Source organism: Marmota monax, unplaced genomic scaffold, assembly GCF_021218885.2.
Source record: "Marmota monax isolate L192 unplaced genomic scaffold, Marmota_monax_Labrador192_F-V1.1 WCK01_AAM20220418_F8-fsc00336, whole genome shotgun sequence".
Classification (NCBI taxonomy): Eukaryota; Metazoa; Chordata; class Mammalia; order Rodentia; family Sciuridae; genus Marmota; species Marmota monax.
The window spans coordinates 570,549-590,246 of record NW_026693839.1 but is presented as its reverse complement, the minus strand read 5'-3'; the positions used below and the strand labels follow the sequence as shown (position 1 = coordinate 590,246).

The 19,698-nt window shown below is 37.6% G+C and overlaps 1 protein-coding gene across 7 annotated transcripts in view; it reads left to right on the top strand.

Moving 5' to 3' along the window:
- The first annotated feature begins 13,466 nt into the window (after window positions 1-13,466).
- Gkap1 (G kinase anchoring protein 1) overlaps window positions 13,467-19,698 on the top strand; it is a 55,354-nt gene continuing 49,122 nt past the window's right edge. For 3 of the 7 annotated variants that reach the window (XM_058585002.1, XM_046462424.2, XM_046462421.2), the window contains exons 1-2: window positions 13,467-13,547; window positions 13,958-14,086. The gene's annotated coding sequence lies outside the window, so the exon portion shown is untranslated. Of the gene's footprint in view, window positions 13,548-13,831; window positions 13,851-13,957; window positions 14,087-18,174; window positions 18,246-19,698 lie in introns of those variants that run through there. The other 4 variants (XM_046462422.2, XM_046462423.2, XM_058585000.1 and 1 more) reach the window with 4 other exon arrangements.

Below are 19,698 nucleotides of genomic sequence, written 5' to 3'. Positions count from 1 at the left end.
AGAGTAAAAGAGAATGTTGTAAGAACTAGATATAAACTCACAACAAAAAAATTATTTTTCAATTGATCTAATGTATGCTAAAAAAGGGCAAGTATCATAAATTGTATCTGAACACAAAAATCACATCTAACCAGTTCTGATGGGAAGGGAAGGGCACTTTACCATTTTGTCCTTTTGCAAGTAGGTTTGCACTTTGACCTAAACAATTGCTTAGAATTTATTTCAAGTTTAGGATCCTGCTTAATTTTTTAAAAAAATTTATTTTTAAATATAAAATTATAATTTTAGATATGTACATAATGTACATGGATATGTATACATAATTAAACACACATAATTTCCTGTTCTCTGTGTGTGTGTGTGTGTATGTGTGTGATGCTGGGGGCTAGACCTAGGTCCTTGCATAAAGTATACCATCTTGTTTTATATGTGTGTGGTGCTGGGGATTGAACTCAGAGCTTTGTGCATGTGAAGCAAGCACTTTACCATCTGAGTGATATACTTAGCCCCTAAAATTTATCATCTTATGGTGTACAATTAGTAATTTTTAGTATATTCACTATGTTGTGTAATACATACTAACATCAGAACATTTTCATCACTCTGAAAAGAAACTTTGTTCCTATTAACAACCAGTCCTGATTTCCCCCTTTTTCATCCCTGACAACCACTAATCTTTTTGTGTCTATAGATTTGCCTTATCTTGACGTTTCATACAAATGGTATATACAATGTGTAATCTTTTGTCTCTGGCTTCTTCACTCAGGATGTTTTTAAAGTTCATCCTTATAGCATGTAACAGTATTTCATTCTTTTTATGGCTAAATAATACTTCATATATAAGTCACACTTTATCCATTTTATTAATTGGTGGAAATATGGGTTGTTTCTACTTTTTGGTTATTACAAATAACCACACTAGAGCATGATGTGAATATTTATAAGCTTTTATGTGAACACATGTTTTCAATTCTCTTAGGAGTGGAATTGCTGAGTCATGTGGTAATTCTGTGTGTAACTTTTTGAGGGAAATTCTTTTTCCATAACAGCTGCCCTATTTTCCTCTCCTAACAGCAATGTATTAGGGTCCCAGCTTTCCTATGTCCTTGCCAACACTTGTTATTGTCTGTCTCTTTTAAAATTATAGCAATGCTAGGGCATCTTATTGTAGTTTTAAGTTATTTTTTTCCAAATAACTAATGTTTTTAGTAATAGCCATTTGAATATCATTGGAGAAATGTCTTTTCAAATCCTTTACTCATTTTATTTATTTTTTAAACAGCCATGATAATTTATTTACAATTGAATTCTCTATATTTACAAAACAATTTTATACATCAGAAATGGTATACTTTTGCATGTAAATATCAAGGACTAGGTATTGAATCACAACACAGACAACAATGTGAAATGGGCATAAAACAAAGCTGAAGTACCTTTACTCATTTTAAACTGAGTAATTTGTCTTTTCATTTTTGCATTGTAAGAGGTTTTTTTTTTTCTGCTTCTTTTTTAGGGGGGTACTGGGGATTGAAATCCCAGGGACATTTTACCACTGAGCTATGTCCCCAGTCTCTCTTATTTTTTAGTTTGAGATGGTTTTGCTAAGTTGCTTTGGGTCTAAGTTGCTGAGACTGGCCTCAAACTTCTGATCCTCCTACCTCAGCCTCCCAAGTCACTGGATTACAGATGTGCACCACCATACCTTGCACTATATTCTAGATACAATTCTCCTTACAGGTATATGATTTACAAACATTTTCTCCCTTTCTCTAGGTTTCACTTTCTTGATGGTATTCTTTGTATTGTGAAAATTCTTACTTTTGTTAAAGTCAAATTTATCTAGTTTTTCCTTTGGTTGTTTGTGGTTTAGTTTTCTTATCCAATTGTTTAATACAAAATTGTGTGGATTTAAACCTATGCTTCTTTTTTCCATTTTTTTAAGAGAGAGAATTTTTTTAATATTTATTTTTTAGTTTTTGGTGGACCAGCATCTTTATTTTTATGTGGTGCTGAGGACAGAACCCAGCAACCCACGCATGCCAGGTGAGCGCGCTATCGCTTGAGCCACATCCCCAGCCCTCTTTTCCATATTTTTATTGGTATATTATACACAATGGTGGGATTCATTCTTACATATTTGTATATACACATGATATAACAATATAATCTGGTCAATATAATTCCCCAATATTTATCCTTTCCTTACCCTCCTCCTGCTTCCTGCTCCCTTTCCTCTGTTCTACTAATCCCCCTTTAATTTTCAAGATACCCCCTCACATTTTTTTCCTTTTTCCGCTCTAGCTTCCACATCTGAGTTAAAACATGACCCTTACTTTTGAGTTTGGCTTATTTTGCTTAGCATAATGTTCTCAAGTTCCATCCATTTTCCTGAAAAATGACATAATTTAATTCTTTATGGCTGAATAAAATTCCAGTGTAAGTATATCACATTTTCTCTTTTGTCTTTCCATTAGTGGATACTGAGGCTGGTTTCATAGGTTGGCTATTGAGAATTATGCTCCATAAACATGGGTATGATTTCTGCTTTCTTCTTAACAATTTTATAGTTCTGAATCTTACATTTGGGTCCTTGGTCCTTTTTGAATTAATACTTTTTTTGATTCAGTGAGAGGTAGGGTTCCCACTTTATGTTTTTGCATGTAAATATCCAGCACCATGTGTTGAAAAAAATTATTGTTTCTCATTGCATTGTCTGCACACTTTTATTGAAAATCAATTGACCAGGCTAAGGTTGTAGCTCAGTGGTAGAGTGCTTGCCTACCATGTGCAAGGCACTGGGTTTGACATAAATAAATGCAATAAAGGTCCATCAACAACTAAAAAAAAAAAAAAAAGAAAAGAAGAAGAAGAAGAAGAAAGAAAACCAATTGACCACACATGTAGGGATTTATTTCTGGACTCTTAGTGTTCTACTCCACTGGTCTATATTTCTATCCTATGCCAGTCCCACATTGTCTTGGTAACTCTAACTTTGCAGTAAATTTTCAAGTTAGGGAATGCAAATCCATAAACTTTGTTCTTTTTTAATATTGTTTTGGTTATTTGGGGTCCCTTGATTTTCCATATGAGTTTTAGAATCAGTCACCCACCCATTGAGCAAAGAAAAAAAATTGGAATTTTTATAGGATTTTCATGGAATCTATAGATCAATTTTAGTAGTATTGCCATCTTAACCATATCATGTCTTCCAATCCATGACATGAATGTGGTGTATCTTTACATTCTTTTAACCATGTTTTGTAGTTTTCAGTGTACATGTCTTACACTTCTTTGGCTAAACTTTTTCATAAATTCTTTTTGACATTATTATAAGTGAAACTGTTAATCTCTTGAGCTGTTCACTACTACTGTCGAGAAATACAATTGATTTTTGTATATCGACCCTGGTTTACTTTTAGTGAAAAGTAAATTCAGGTTATAAACATATGTCATGAATCAAGAAGTGCTTACCTTACCAATTTAATGAATAGGAAATCCACCTTTTATTGTTGTTGATAAAATTTTACCTGGTTATTTTAAGACTATTTTAAGAATTATTTTTATTTTATTTCTAAATTAATGGAGTTGAGAGCATAGAGCTCAGTAGGTCATTTGACACTTGTAGTTCATAGTTTTGTGTCTTTCATATGTATTTTTCCTATTTAAGTGAAACACAGGGACAGCCTTCAGCACCTCATGTCTCTTTGTCATCAGGATACTTTCTGTGTATTCCTCAGTGTTATATATCTTCAAGATTAATGGTAATACTGACAATTAATTTACTAAACACATTTTTGTGTGCTAGGTTTTATGTAAGGGCTAAATGCTATAAGAAACAAAGTTGATTATATCACAGACCCATGCACCAAGAGGCATACACCATGTTGAGAAAAGACAGATAAATGGACAATTACATTTGGGATCTGTTCATTTAACAACATTTGAATGCAAACAATAAATCTGGCACTGTAGTGACATACCAGTAACTAAAACACAAGGTTTCTACTCTTATGAGGCTCATAACATAATGAAGAATATAAGGCTGTGGTAGAGTATAACTTTTAGGGGTATGATAAAGCTTCCCCTCACCTTTGTTTATTAATGGACATGTTGGCCTTAGGAAGGTATAGGAATAAAAGTTACATTTCAGATCAGAAAATCCCATTGCAAAGCCTAAGAAGTAGGAGACAATATCATGTGTTCAGGGAACTACTAGCAGTCTAGTAATAGACCTGGTACACCAGATGCTTTGAATAAGTATCTGCTGAATGACTGAATGGATTAGTGCTGATACCAAGGATGCTGGAAATGAGGACAGGAAGGGTTAGGTAACAAAGGACCCTAAAAAAAATCAGGGGCTGGGGTTGTAGCTCAGTGGTAGAGTGCTTGCCTAGCACATGTGAGGCACTGGGTTTGATCCTCAGCACTACATAAAAATAAAAGTATCATATCCATCTAAAACAAATATATATATATATAATAAACAAAGAAAAGAAATCTGAAGGCCATGGAGAGCCTGCTATGTTTCTTTCTTACACTTTATATAGCAGTCAGACTAGTTTACTTTTGCTTGCCCAAATCTTTTTTTTTAAGAGATGGTATAAGTATAAAAAAATACCAGATACAGTGGCATACATCTTTAATCCCAGAGCTCAAGAGGCTGATATAGGAAGATCATAAGTTTGAGGGCAGCCTGAGCAACTTAGCAATACCCTTAGCAACTTAGAAACCCAGTCTCAAAACAAAAAATAAAAAGGACTGAGGATGCAGCACCCCTGGGTTAGATCCCTGGTGCCCTTTCCCCCCAAAATAGAAAAACCTAAAGAGATAAAAACTCATTAAGCACAACTTTTATGTATAAATTATAGGTGATATATACACATAACAAATCTTTTTTAATCACTTTCAGGCTCCTGAGTAAAATACAATTATTTTTGAAAGTACAAAACAGCTTTGCATTAAATAATTCCATATTCACACAGGCCATTTTTCAATTCAAGTAAGTGACATGTAACTTCATATAAATAGTGCACTATTTATAATACCACAGTGAGGGCAGGGAAAGGAGATAGCTGAGTCAAAATACTAGGAAAGCAATATTCACATTTCTGTTGTGAAATAGAAGCAGAGAGTGTGAGGACACAATGAAAAAATACAGCTTTTAGTGCTTTGATTTATTCAGTTTTCTTGAGAAAAGTCGTAACCAAGAATCAGTCCTACTTTTAATCTTTTTTTTTCATAGTTGTAGATGGATAGCATGCCTTTATTTTATTTATATTTATGTGGTGCTGAGGATTGAACCCAGTGCCTCACACATGCAAGGCAAGTGCTCTGCCACTGAGCTATAGCCCCAGCCCTCTACTTTTAATCTTAATGTGGGATGATTAAAATTCTATTAAATTGGCTAAATTAAAAACTATATACTATAACCTCCTTCTCTTACTTACCAGTTGTTTTTCTTCTCAAATGTGATTTTTTAAATTTTTTCAAAGTGATTAGGTATGTGACTTAAGAGTCAAATAAATACAAGGTATATAATAATTACCTGTCTTCAATGATTCCTGCTTTCCAAAGGAAAATTATTCTCTGATTTAATTCTGTATTTCTAAGTAACACAATACTGCCATGTCTTAGTTTTTCAGTTTTAGCCATTTTACATCCTCTGAATTTCCCAGTATTTTTATAGCACACTGTAGGGTATTTATTTATTTATGGTTTTGGGGATTAAGCCCAGGGCCTCATGCTTGCTAGGGAAGTGCTCCACCACTGAGCTACATCCTCACCCCTCTCTTACATATTTTAATGACTATTACATGAATATTGTCCATAGCATTTCATGTTTTGTCAAGAAGTTAATCATATCACATTAACAGACGATTACAGAAATCCAAAAGCTCCTTTCTTATTGTTATGGTTTAGATATGAGGTATCCCCCAAAGCTCATAGATGAGACAATGCAAAAAAATTTTAGAGATGAAATGAGAACCTTAATGTAATTTGTGCATTAATCCACTTGAATGGATTGGCTAGGCAGTTACTGCAGGCAGATAGGTATGGCTGGAGGAGGTGGTTCACTGGAGATTTGCCTTTGGGATTTACGTTTTTTTCCCTGGTAAACTCTCTCTCCTTCCGGATTGTCACTTCCTGAGCTGCTTTCCTCTGCCACACCCTTCCACCACGGTGTTCTGCCACACCTCAGGCCTAGGGCAAAGGAACTGGCCACCTATGGATAGAGACCTCTGAAACAGAGAGCCCCAAGTAAATTTTTCCTCTCTACACTGGGCTGTGGGTTTTGGTCACAGCAGTGAAAAAGCTGATGAAAACACTTGTTTTAGCTTATAACATAAAGGTTTTCTTCTTATCCCTGTCACATATCCAGCAAAAGGGTCAGCTTCAGTTCTGTGCTGTGCTGTCTTCATTCAGGACTCAAACACCAGAGCAGCCCCTATCTAAACAGTGCCAACCTGTGGCTAGGGCAGAGACAGAAAGTCATGAGCTGGCTCTTAAACCTTCTACCTGTAAGTGATATACTCAATTCTGCCTTGATTTCACTGACAACATAATTCACAATGCCAAGTCTGACATCAGAGGGACTGAGAAGTGTAATCCCCCTCTAAGGAGGTTCATCAAATATTCTTAAATAGACAGTCTGCTAGAAATGTTTTATTTTCCTTGGAGTTTATAATTCCTTCTTTCTTCTGTTGCGTAGCTTTCTCTATACCTATCAGCATTTCATCTCTATTTGTCCCACCAGAGTTGCAAATTTTGTTTATAAGGTTCAAACACATTAGGTAATCCATCATTTCCATTTTTGTTTCTTGAAGGCATCCCCTTTAGCCCTCCATCCTCCAGTGTCTGGATAAATGGATGCTCTCCAGCCTGATACACAGTCATCATCTGGGATCCTCTCTTCAACAACTTCTCTCCTTTCCTGGAGTGCTTATTTGTCAGATCATGTTTTCTGTTTCCTGATTTGCACCCTTATTTGGGTGGAGTACCTCCCTCCAGTAGTTTCCTGAGATTTTAAAAAAAGTCTTGACATCTTTTCCTGCTCCCTCCATTGGTTTTTATTTCAACTCTTTTTCCTCCTCCTCTCTCTTCTTTTTGTTATCTTAGGCTGGTGTTACATGTAAGGAGGTTTCTCCAATTTGTAGAGATCCTTGACTCTTTACCCACATTTGAGAACAAGGTGGTAAAAAAGTTGATTAGAGCCTCTCTTGGTATGAACAGTGCTTGTCAACTGTTGGTCTTCACTGTAAGCAGATGACAAGCCACATTCTTAAGATAGGACCCCAAACATCAATATTTAGAGGCCTCTTACCACAGACTAGCTGGTTTTCCATTGTTGTTCAGCTTTTTGTTACTATAACAAATACCTAAGATAATCAACTCATAGAGAAAGTTTATTTTGGTTCACAGTTTTGGAGGTTCCAATCTGATTGAGTGGCCTCCTTACTTTGGGTCTGTGGTGTGGCAGCGCATCATTAGAGTACATGGTAGAGAAAACCCTCTTACCTTGTAGCCAGGAAGCAAAAGTCAGGAAAGTTCCACTATCCCCTACAATGGCAAGCTCCCAGAGACCTGAAGACCTCTTACTAGTACCCACCTCTTAAAAGTGCCACTGCCTCCCAAGAGCACCACCTGGGTAACTAAGCCTTTAACACATAGGCCTTTAGAGAACAATTATCCAAATGATAATATTCCCTAAAAAAAGTTTCCAATCTCTTGTCAGGAACCCATTCTGGATTTCCGAATGAAGGTAGACAGGTTTGTCTCATAATTCAGTATGCACAATCTCACTTAATTCTGCTTTTCAGTGTAATAGGGCATTCTTATCCCTCAGCTCTGGTGTTTAGAGGAGCTCTGAGTCAACTTGTCCAGAAAGAAAACCACCATTCTTCTGCTGAGTTTGAGCAGCACGGAATGGAGCAGAGAATATGGAAGGGAGTCTCACTACTCTTCAAACCCTTTATAACAATTATTTTCAGTCTCACTCTCCCTCTGCTTTCAAAGGTGGTATGGCAGCCCCAGTTTCAGAGCCTTTTCAGAGTTCAGTGCCATGAACTTCTGGTTGGCTGTGCCTCTTTCCAAAAGCTTAGGTATTAACTTTCTCAACTTTCAATGTCAGTTTTCACTTAGCTGTCTGTTTTCTACGTTCTTAAGGTTTGTTGACATCCTTCTTTAGCAGGGCTCTCTTTCCTTATTTGCTCCATCTTTATAGGTTTATATCTTTTTTTCCTTAACTGTCATTTAAAATTTTATCTTATTTACTATAGATATACATAATATTGGGGTTCATCTGATATTTTAATGAGGAGTAATTGGAGAAAAGTGTGTTTTTCTATTTTTAGAAAAAATAGGCTCTATTTTTAACTAGAAGTCTCCTTACCATTGGATTTTTAAAAAAATTTTGTAGTTGTAGATGGACAGCATGACTTTACTTTATTTGCTTTTTTTTTATGTGATGCCAAGGATTGAACCCAGTGCCTCAGATGGACTAGGCAAGTACTCTGCCACTGAGCTACAGACCCAGCCCATCATTGGATCTTAACATGGATATAATGAACATTTTCTAAGTAGGAAAAATCAAGTATAGTTATAAGTAATTCCTTAAGAATTAAATATAAGAACAATAGTAAATAACTAACCTAACTTTAACCTAATGCTTATGTATGCTACACAGTCCTTAAAATGCTTATATATATTTTATCTAGTACAAGTGTTATCCTCATAATAACTGAGTTGAGTGCTGTGATTCAATCCCTGGCAGCCCACTCCAGAGCCTTCATGCTATGTAACATGGTACATCATATTCAGTGTTACAGGTGACCTTATTTATTTTCAATTTGTCCAGTCTTAACCAACATCTATTTATTATTATCTTAAACTATAAACATCAGATTTTGAACATTTTCAGGGCATCAGTCCATGTGGCAAAGCATCACTGTGAAGTTATCTATTTGAAATAGAGTGATCTGTGACAAATTTTAAAGGACAATCATTCAGACTAGGAAATTTGGCATGCGTTGGGTTTATATCACAGACAGATGGGAATTTTCCTGTAAAGGAAAGCAGTTACCATCTGTAATTTGAGAGGTCAGAGAGAAGCAATTACAAATATTACATTAGCAACCTAAAACTTATGAATACCTGTTTAAATTAAATATAATATCTGCAAGAGTTTATCATATTGAACCACTGATAACTTTCAACACCCTAATTGAAATAATTCAACTACTCACTGAAGAGTTTAGTACCAGGATCACTATCATTCTCTCCAAGACTAGTAAGTACTCTTGTGGCAATTCTTTTTTTTTTTTTAAAGAGAGAGAGAGAGAGAGAGAGAGAGAGAGAGAATTTTTAATTTTTTTTTTTTTTTTAATTTTCGGCGGGCACAACATCTTTGTGGTGCTGAGGAACGAACCTGGGCCGCACGCGTGCCAGGCGAGCGCGCTACCGCTTGAGCCACATCCCCAGCCCTCTTGTGGCAATTCTTTGTGAGATGTATGTGTGTGTGTGTGGGGGGGTGTACGTGGCCATGTATTGCTTAATGATAGGGGTATGTTCTGAGAAATGCATCATTAGGTGGCTTAGCCATTGTGCAAATGTCATAAAGTATAATTCCACAAACTAAGACAGCTATGATATCTATAGGCAATATAATCTTATGGGACCACTGCCCCATGTGTGGTCCATTGTTGACCAACATGTTACCTGTGACTGTATATAAATGATACATAAAGCTATGAGGATGTTCAACTGAGATAATCAACGTACAAAGAAATCAACTGTTTTGGCTCACAGTTTTGGAGGTTCTAGTCCATGACTGGCACTACTGCTTTTGGACCTGTGGTCAGGCAGCACATCATGCTGGGGAACAAAACCCCAAATCATTCTACCTCATAGCTAGGAAGTAAAAGAGAATTTGAGCAGGGGGCTGGGGTTCCACTATTCCTTTCATGAGCACACTGCAGTGACTTAAAGACTTCCTACTAGTGCATGCTGGGTACCAAGCCTTTATCACATGGGCCTTTAGGAGACACTGAAGATCCAAACCATAGCACTTAGTTACTAATTCTTTTGATCGTAACCTAAACCCAGATATTACTGATAACTACAGCCCTTCTTCTAATTTAAATTTCAAGTCTCCCACTCTCCAACTGGTCTCTAGGACCTAAAGTTCAACCTGATCAAAAACACCAATCTAGATATCCTACCATCTTTTCTCTGTAACCCATTTCCATCAATCTTCTTACCACACCTGAAATTACAATGCCTCTTTTGCTTTTACTGTCCACTACATTTGCCCTTCTCTCCCCATTACATTTCCCTGATCAAATCTCAGTCCTGGTTATGGTCTAGTAGTACCCTCACATGTGTAAATAAACATGGCTGAAGAGAAATGCATAACCAGTTCACTAGTCTCACTATAAATTTATGACCACTCACTGAAGGGAGCCCTTAGTAGTTCCTGGATACCTTAGTATGTTCCCTAATCAGTTCACTCTCCTATACTCATGGATTCCTATTTTACTTCTCTCCTCTCACATTTCTTTCTATTGAACTAAGTTAGCTAGAATGAACTAAACTACAACAAATGGACCTCAAAGTGTTATGGCTCCAACTCAATAGATATTTATGTATTTCTCACATAATTGAGTATTCCGGGTCAGTAGACAACTCTCCTTTCACTGGGCACCTTCTTGTGGTTCTGCCAACTTCAGGGGTTTGTAGTCATCTGCACAATCAAAGCAGAGGCACCAAGTCTAGGGTCCAGCTGGTGAAAGGAAAACACCTGGAGGCAAATGTAAAGGCTCAAAGTAAAGGCTCTGACCTGGCTCACATTCTACTGGCAATTACTTAATATCTAACCATACTAGCTAAAAGAGAGGCTAAGAAAAATAGTCTGTATTCACCAAGAAGGGGAAAATAAATTATGATTAACAACCAGCCATCTGCCAAAATGACCTTGCTCCTTATCTCACTGAGAAAATAGAAGCAATTAAAAAAGAATTTCTCCCATCATCTAATCTAATCAGTAACTTCAATATAATCCACATATGTGGGTACTGGGGGAAACTGTGCCCCTAGAGATCCCTGATCAGAAAGTTGAAGTTTCCAGGCCTTCAATTAGAACAATTTGAAGACCATACCACCTAATCACAAAATGCACACATGCCTTCTTTTCTAACTGTAGTGGTTTTGGATATTGTTCATCAACACTCTTTCCTGCCCTTCTTTTTGTGAAACTCCAATTTACCCTGCTTTGATGGTTCTGCATTACCCTGGTTCTCCTCCCACTTCCTCCTTCCCCTTCTCTGTTGGCTTCTCTCTTCTAGATCAGAGCTTTTCAAACTTTGATGTGGCACAAATCTCTTGGGGTTCTTGTTAAATTGAAGATGCAAATTGAGCAGGTCTGAGTTGAGGCCTGAGATTCTGTTTCTAATGAACACCCTAATGATGCCAATGATGACGGGCTATTACTCAAACTTTGAGTAGCAATAGTCTAAGGAAGATTTTTGCCAAGAGTCTGCCCTTTTCTCTCAGTGATATCACTGCTAGGCCTATTACTTTCTAATCTATTCTCTAGTTTAATCTTTTTTCCCATATTGCAAAACCTTTATTTCTAACTTCATAGTATCTGTATCTATGTGGCTGCCTTGAAAACAGTTCAAACCCTTAAAATATCCAAATCTAAAGTGATTTGTCTTTTTCTCAAAAAGCAGCTCTTGCTCCTTTCTTTTCCAGTTGTACCTTTTCTTACAGTTATACCTTTTTCTGTCTCTTACAATTATCTGCAAACTCAAACCTCTGATTTCTCTTGCTACCTCCAGTTAATCAGTCTGCCTTCATCTCTCAACCATGCCCTTTTTTTTTAAAATTTTTTATTGTTGGTTGTTCAAAACATTACATAGTTCTTGATATATCATATTTCACACTTTGATGCAAGTGGGTTATGAACTCCCACTTTTACCCCATATACAGATTGCAGAATCACATCAGTTACACATCCATTGATTTACATATTGCCATACTAGTGTCTGTTGTGTTCTGCTATCAACCATGCCCTTTTAAATCCAATAAAGAAAACGCCTTCCTTTTCTTCCCCCCCAACCTCTTAAACCATGAAAACTCAAAATACTGAATTAAATACAAATTTACCCACCACTTATCTGCAGCCCTGTTCTTTTTGTCACTTTTTTACATACCCCGAGTCTTTGCTCTTTTTGGAACACAACTTTCTTTGGCCTCCATAGATGTTCTCATGCTCATGCTGTAAACTCTTCTCCACCTCCTTCAAAGTCGATCCAAAATACCTCCTTCATGCTGCCTTTCCTTCCTGGTCCCCCAGATAGTGTATGAGTTCTTTGATCCTATGCAGTATTATTTGTTTTTTTTACATGACCCCAATCATAGTTTGTCTTTTATTATAACTTTTATTATCTTTGTTTTAGTCCTTGCTCTTAGAGGGCAAGAACATCTTTAGCTCCCCTCTGTACCCCCGCAGCATCTAAGGCTTGCCTGTGTGTGGGGAGGTGTTTAAATAATGTCATGCAGTGGAATCAGAATGGGAAGTGAGTACAGCTGGGTTCCAACCCTGTCATTTAGCTGTGAAGCTCTGGGTCTGTAATTGAGTTTGCTTGAAAATTAGACCACTACTACCTGAAGAATATCTAGGGAAACAACATGAAAGTGCTGTGTAACTCTACAGAAAAACGAGCAACGTTATTTGCCTTAGAGATGCAGTGTTGCTATTTGAATCTGGACTTGCAGCACCATTCCTACTTCACTAACAGGAGGTCATCCCGGAGGCACTGGTAACCAAAGCCACCAGATCCCACATCCTTTTTCCACCGGGGTCCCTAAAAGCCCTCCACAAGGCAGGTGATCCCGCGGGGCTGCGGGGGAGTGGGCTGGAGCCAATCCTCTGGGGAGGCCTTCCTCCTTCCACCCACTCTGTGGGAGCGCTTCTCTTCCCAGTGACCCCGAAGACCGCGGCGGCGCCGCCTACGTGAGACGTTTGGACCCTGCCCGGCCCCCGTAGCTCCCCTTCTCCAGCAGGTGGTTCTGGTCCTCTCCCCCAACTCGGGGCGCTCACGTCACTGGTGAACCTCTACCCAGCGTTAGCGCCGCGACCCACCGAGAAAATAAACAAACCCCAGCGCTAGGCGGCAGGCTCGCCAGGCCCCGCCCCCGGCCCGCGCTCTCACGCCGCCCCCACCACCCGGCTCCCCTCCCGCCCTCCGCTTGCTCGCTCGCTCGCTCGCTCACAGCCGCGCTCTCCCCGCCCCTCACCGCAGCCTGCAGCCGCGCTCACCGCCGCGGTCCGCCCAGCCGGCCCCGGCGCCCCGGGACCCGTTAGTGCCCGGCGTCCCGCCCGCCCGCGGGTCGACGCGCGACCCCTCCCAGGCACGAGCCCTCCCCCGCCCCTCCCGACACTTGACCCAGTCGGGTCCCAACGCCCAGTGCTGCTGCCCGGGAGCTGTGGCGGCGACTGGGAAGGAGGAGGGAGAGGAGGGCCGAGCCGGCGGCCGGGAGGCCCGGTGAGTACGCGGAGGCGGGCCCGTCTCGCGAGGGTCCTCTCCGGAGCCCCTGCTGCGGTTGTGCCGGCCTGACCGCTTTTCTTTCCCGCACCCGCGGTGGGGACTTGGCCTGGAGCGATGGGCCCCACTGCGTAGAGGAGCTGGGCAGAGGGCGCGGGAGGGCCGCTCCTCGGGAAGGGCCGCGGCCCGAAGCTTGACGCAGGGCTCGGGGGCGGCGGGAAGGAACCTGCGCCCGACCCCCAGGCCCCAACGCTGGGACAGTGGTTGCGCCTCCAGGAACCCCTGGGGACCGTCAAGTGACAGGTGCCACCGCCCCCTCCCCGTCGCCCGCAGCCACCCTCCGTTATCGAGAGCCAAGCGCTCAGAAATTTCTGGAGCCACTACCTGACTCGTTGTTTTCTCCCTTTCAGGTTTTGGAGCCGCGTCTTTGCCCGAGTTAGGTCTCGCCTAGCCCCAGTTCTTTCTCTGTACTTTTCGAGTAAGTTTTGGAGCATCGGTTAACAGCCTATGGGTGAAATTGGCTTTCATTCATGAATGAGGTATAGTGAATTACTTTTTGAACATAGTGCTCCTCCTCCTTCCCGCCAGCTATTGAAAAGTAAATAGCAGAATTTAATTTTTTTCCGTTATTTTTTTGAAATTGCCTTCCAAAATTTTTGTGGATTTCAGCATTTAGGGTGTTGAAAATTGAGCAGTATGGGCTCGGGCTGTAGCTCAGTGATGGAGCGCTTTCTTTGCACGTGCGAGGCACTAGATTCGATCCTCAGCACCACATAAAAAAATAAATAAAGGTATTGTGTTTACCTACAAGTTAAAATATTTAAGAAAATATTGAACAGTAATGACAAAAATAGTGAATTACATTGAATGCCTTTATTCTTCATCCCCTTTTCCCATTCTTTAACCTCATTTTTCAATTGAAGAGGAGCTAATGCCTTCATTAGAAGGACTAGTGAAAATGACTTTCTTATACAAAAAAAGCTAGGGACGTTTTTCCTACAACATTTATTGCTTGTTTATTTTATCAATGTGCTGGTGATTGCAACCAGAATCATCAGTTTAAAAAATTTGGCTTGTAGCCATAAAAATATTTGAGAAACCTTATAGTAACTTAGAATACTGTATTAAAAATATAGGTGGCTGGGGTTGTGCCTCAGCTATAGAGCACTGGCCTAGCACATGCAAGGCCCTGGGTTTAATACTCAGCACCACATAATAAATAAATAAAAGTATTGTGTCCAACTACAACTAATTTATATACATGAGTATGTATATTAAAATCTTTATAGAAATCTAACTTTTTTTCTCAACAATTTTGTACCAAGTTGGTAGTATCAAGTTCTATTTAATGAGATATTCTTAATTTTCATAAATGGTCACAATAAACTTATCTGTAAGATTCCCATCCCATGGCTTCAACTCTACAGAGTAAGAACAAAAACCTAGAAATTGATGAAAAGAACATTGTGGGCAAATGAAAGTACATATATTTTATTCATGGGAGAATCCCTTGGGCCTTCACTCAGTACACCCTTGTACTTATTGCTAGATTTCTCAGTGCTCAGAAATTAGGAGCTCATGTTGGAAAGTGGAGGCCATACTTAACTATGAGGAAAAATGTGGAGTTTGAGGCATACTCTCAAGGGTTTACATTGTTTGCAGTAAGTGTGTTATGAACAGAGTTTTAGTATGCAATTGAGACTTGGATGTGAACCTTAGTTTTTAAGAACCCAAAGTGAAAGCTAATGTTTGTGTTAATTGAGGAATAGAACATGTAATAACATAGTTCACCAGGTGTTAAATCAATAATACTGAGCCTCATCTCATTGTGTGCTTTATTTACTTATTTATTGTTGCTAAGAATCAAACTTAGGGCCTGAATATGCTAGACAAGCACTCTGCCACTGAACTGCACCCCAAGCCTGTCAGTTTGTTTGTTTTTAAATTTAAGTTGCATTAAAAAAAGGCCATACTAATTGGCATCTACATTATATCTCTTTTTTTGATCAGGCTAACTGGTTGATAGTGCTAGTAGAAGATGAGTGTCTTTCATCTTCTAAAGATTTTTCTGAAAAATAAGATAAGCTTTGAAATGCCTTAATTGTGATAACCTGGACTGGGAGATCTTTTGTGAGGTCATAGTCTACAGGGATGATGTCAAAATGGCATTGGTCCTCCAAACTTCTATAAAGCATGAGAAAACCAGCTATTTAGAAATCCTGCTGCTTGCAGTTTAGGGTGTTCATTTTTAGAAAACAGTTTACTTAAGTATGTGATGAGTCCTTATTCTTTTAACGCAATACTTTAATACCAAATATGCATCCTATACAAATATGTTTTCTAGACAAAATTAGTTGTGGTGATGATTAATTGGTAGAAAGGCATTTATCCTAATGAAACACTTTGAACTGCTAATAATCATTGTTAATTTACACTGGTATTGTGTGAATAGAGGACGATCTGTAGTATGCTTTGCATACGTAATTGTTCTTAGGGAATATAAACTTGCAAAACCATTAAGTTCAACAAATTTATCATCTATGTGCTAGGTTCTGTGATATTTGTTAGGAATAGGAAGAAGAAACTCTTGTTCGGAATGTTGATATCAGGACCATAAGGAGGTAGGCACAATAGATAATTTTATAGGAGTCCAAATAAGTGTAGTGTATGGAAATATTATAGAAGAGGGAATTATTAACTTGAAGGGCAGGTTAGACAGTGCTTCATAGAGATGTTAGCAACTGAGCAGATTTTGAGGAATGAATAGAAATATTTTTTGTTTGTTTTTGTGGCACTAGGGATTGAACTCAGGGCTATGAACATGTTAGGCAAAATTCTGTAACACTGAGCTTCTTCCCCAGCCCTAGAAACTTTTTAAGTGGAAGAGATGGGGGGCATTTAGGTAAAGAAAATAGTGTATAAACGGGAATAAGTAAACTTGAACTTAGGAAATTCTAAGTAGTTGGTTTTCCTGGAGTATCTATAAAAAAAAAGAAGCAGAATTGCTATAGAAAGCCCTAACATATGCCACAATATTTAGTAAGTCAAATAGTTTAGTAATTCAAATAGTTTTAGGATCCTGAGTACAAAATGGAGACTTAGTTATACTTTTGACATTATTGAAATCTCATTTGTAGAAATTAATAGTTTTTACTACTAATAATTAAATTATAGGCAATAATAAAATAATAAAAGATACATTTATATATGATGGATGCATATTTAAAATTATGAATTTATTTCTTTTGAGTTTTTACCTGAAACATTTCTGTTTTTAAAATTATTTGTGAATGTCTTTTGTCTTCCTTCAATTTCTTACATTAGCCTTGAAAAAAATTTTTATTTTTAGAGGAAAGATTGATTTTTTGGTTTTTGTTTTTGTAGTGCTGAGGATCAGACCCAAGTCTTTGTGTATATTAGGCAAGTACTCTGCAAGTACTCTTTTAAACTAGAGCTGCATCCCCAGCCCTGAAATTAATTTTAAAATGAGACTCAAAGGGAACAAGGGGAAAATACAAAATAATCATTAGATATCTTGACCAAAAACCCTATTTTATAATATTTTTAGTAATATGTAAATATATGTTTAATATATATTAGGTATCATATTTGTAGACCAACATAGTGGCTTAGGGGAGATCTGCTAAAAATTTGCAATATATGTCCCATTAAGTAGGAATATGTAAATAAGTATGTAAGTATCTGAATTTTTTTTAAATGTTTTTTTTTTAGTTGTACATGGACACTATACATTTATTTTATTTTATGTGGTGCTGATGATCGAACCCAGTGCCTCACACATGCTAGGCAAGTCCTATACCACTGAGCTACAACTCCAGCCCCTAAGTATCTGAATTTTAAAGACTTAGTGTGTTGAAAAGAGAAAGAAAATAGAGGAGGGATAAGAGCTGTATTTGAGTCTATCCTAATATCTTTTAGATATAACTAGAGGTGGAGATGCAGTTTAAGATAGACTGAAGAATGTTAGCCCTAGTCAAGCCCTGAAATATGGTACCTTTAAAAAGCCTGATATCTTCATGATCCTTAGGTATTTAAAAAAATAACAAAAGAATCCCTAAATTATATGACAACTCTTTTTAAAATCTTAAAAATTTGCTAATGAAGATAATATTCTCTTAAAGTATGTAACATAATTAATCTTTTTTTTTTTTTTTTTTTTTTTTGGCGGGGGTACAGGGTACCAGGAATTGAACTCAGGAGTACTTGAGCACTGAGCCACATCCCCAGCCCTATTTTGTATTTTATTTAAAGAAAAGGTCTCACTGAGTTGCTAAGCAACTTGCTTTTCCTGAGGCTGGCTTTGAACTCACAATCCTCCTGTCTCAGCCTCCTGAGCCACTGGGCATAATTTGTCTTTGACAGTTGATCTCTATCATTTGACTTTTGCATTACTAACATAAAGAACTGAAGGCATCTCATTGTCAATTCTGACCTATAGTTGCCCTTTCTAAGTTTTACACAAGGCAGGAAAATCAATATTGCATTTATTACACTATGCTTATCTTTTTCAGTTTGGATGTACATGATAATTTTCCCTTACAGAGATGAGAGTATTTTCTTTTTCTTTTTTTCTTTTTGTTTTGTTTTGTTTGTTTTTTTCTTACAGAAGTAATATGATCATTGTTGAACTTTTTGGAGAAATAGTGAAAACTATAGAAAGGAAAGGAAGCCTAATGAGTAAGCTCATGCATTTCTTTGTTCTTTTTGGTATGTGTATTGATAATACACTCATTTAGAAATGGGAATTTATTTGTATATTAAGTTATATTTATTTTATCTAAAATTTACCTTTCCCTCTCTACAACTTCTGAAGTTCTGATTAGGATGGCTTTTGACATTGTAGTTTTTTTCATGGCTTTGAGAGAGAAGATGAGTTGTCTATCTTTTAAACTAGAGCATGAAGCACAAGTTTGAGTCTTTCTAGTTATATCATTCCTATCCCTTTAACTGCAAATTTCCGCTTTTACATATTACCCTTTACCAGCTAATGTGTTTTTAACACTTGGGTTGTTGAGCCTGGTATATACTTCCCAGAAAAATAATTATGCCTTTCAAGTGTTTATCATTTGTTTTTTCCTCAGGTAACAGTTTTTATTCGAATGCCTTCTTTTTGCTTTGTTTTTCTTTTATTTCTTTTCACTCATTTGGGAAATATTTTATTTATATACTGTGTGCCATTGTTTAAGATTGTCCTGTGATTCTTGGATTTCAGGTAAATTGATATTTGTTTAAGTTTCAATGACTCTTTTGCAATAGAGTCATACATGCTTAGTTATATTTTTAAAATTTAAAAATCTTTTCCAGATTTCTAATGAGAATGCTGATTGCTTCTGTAAATATAAAATCTTAAATTTTAGTTTATTCATGAAATAAAATATACAGTTCATGATTTTAGACTTTTAAATTATGATTTCTTCTGAGTCTCCATTAAAGTTTTGAGTAGATAATAAAAACAAACTTTTGTTGCCTTAATAATTCAGTGATTTATAAGAGTTGAAATTGTTTTTAAAGAATCTAAAAGGTGTTTTATAAAAACCTAACTTGAAGTTTCTTGTGATAAAATGAGAAGATTTCAAGTTCAATTGGATTTTCTAATTTTAAAATAATGACAAACTAATGGTCAGAATGTATATGCATTGTTTGAGCAGTCACCTTGCAACTAGATTTTATACTAAGAGATCATACGACTACTAAATGGGGAAGATATCAACATAGAGAATTAGGACCCAAGTTTGCTCACTAGGAGATTTTTGGCTCCCCTGTTCCTTCCTTCTATTCCTTGTAACCATGTCCTTGATGTTTGAGCACCTGGAACATAAACTCTCCAATAGGCCTGGCTACCATGAAGCAGCAGTGCATTCTGCAGTTACCTGATTAAGTAGATAGGGTTTGGAGCATTTCCCTTGTGACAATTAACACAACTGTAGAGCAAGAGCTACCTACTGGCAACTACCAGGTGAGGCTCTTTGCATCAGAAGGTGATTAGCGCAGAGGCTATGTCTTTCCAGGGTTTTCCTTGGCTGCCTGAAGGTCTGAAGAAAACTGAGAATACACTGATTAAGGAAACTCTGCCTTATATCACAGAAGGAAGATTTCTGTGAGCTTTGGATAAATGTCTTAGAGTAGACAT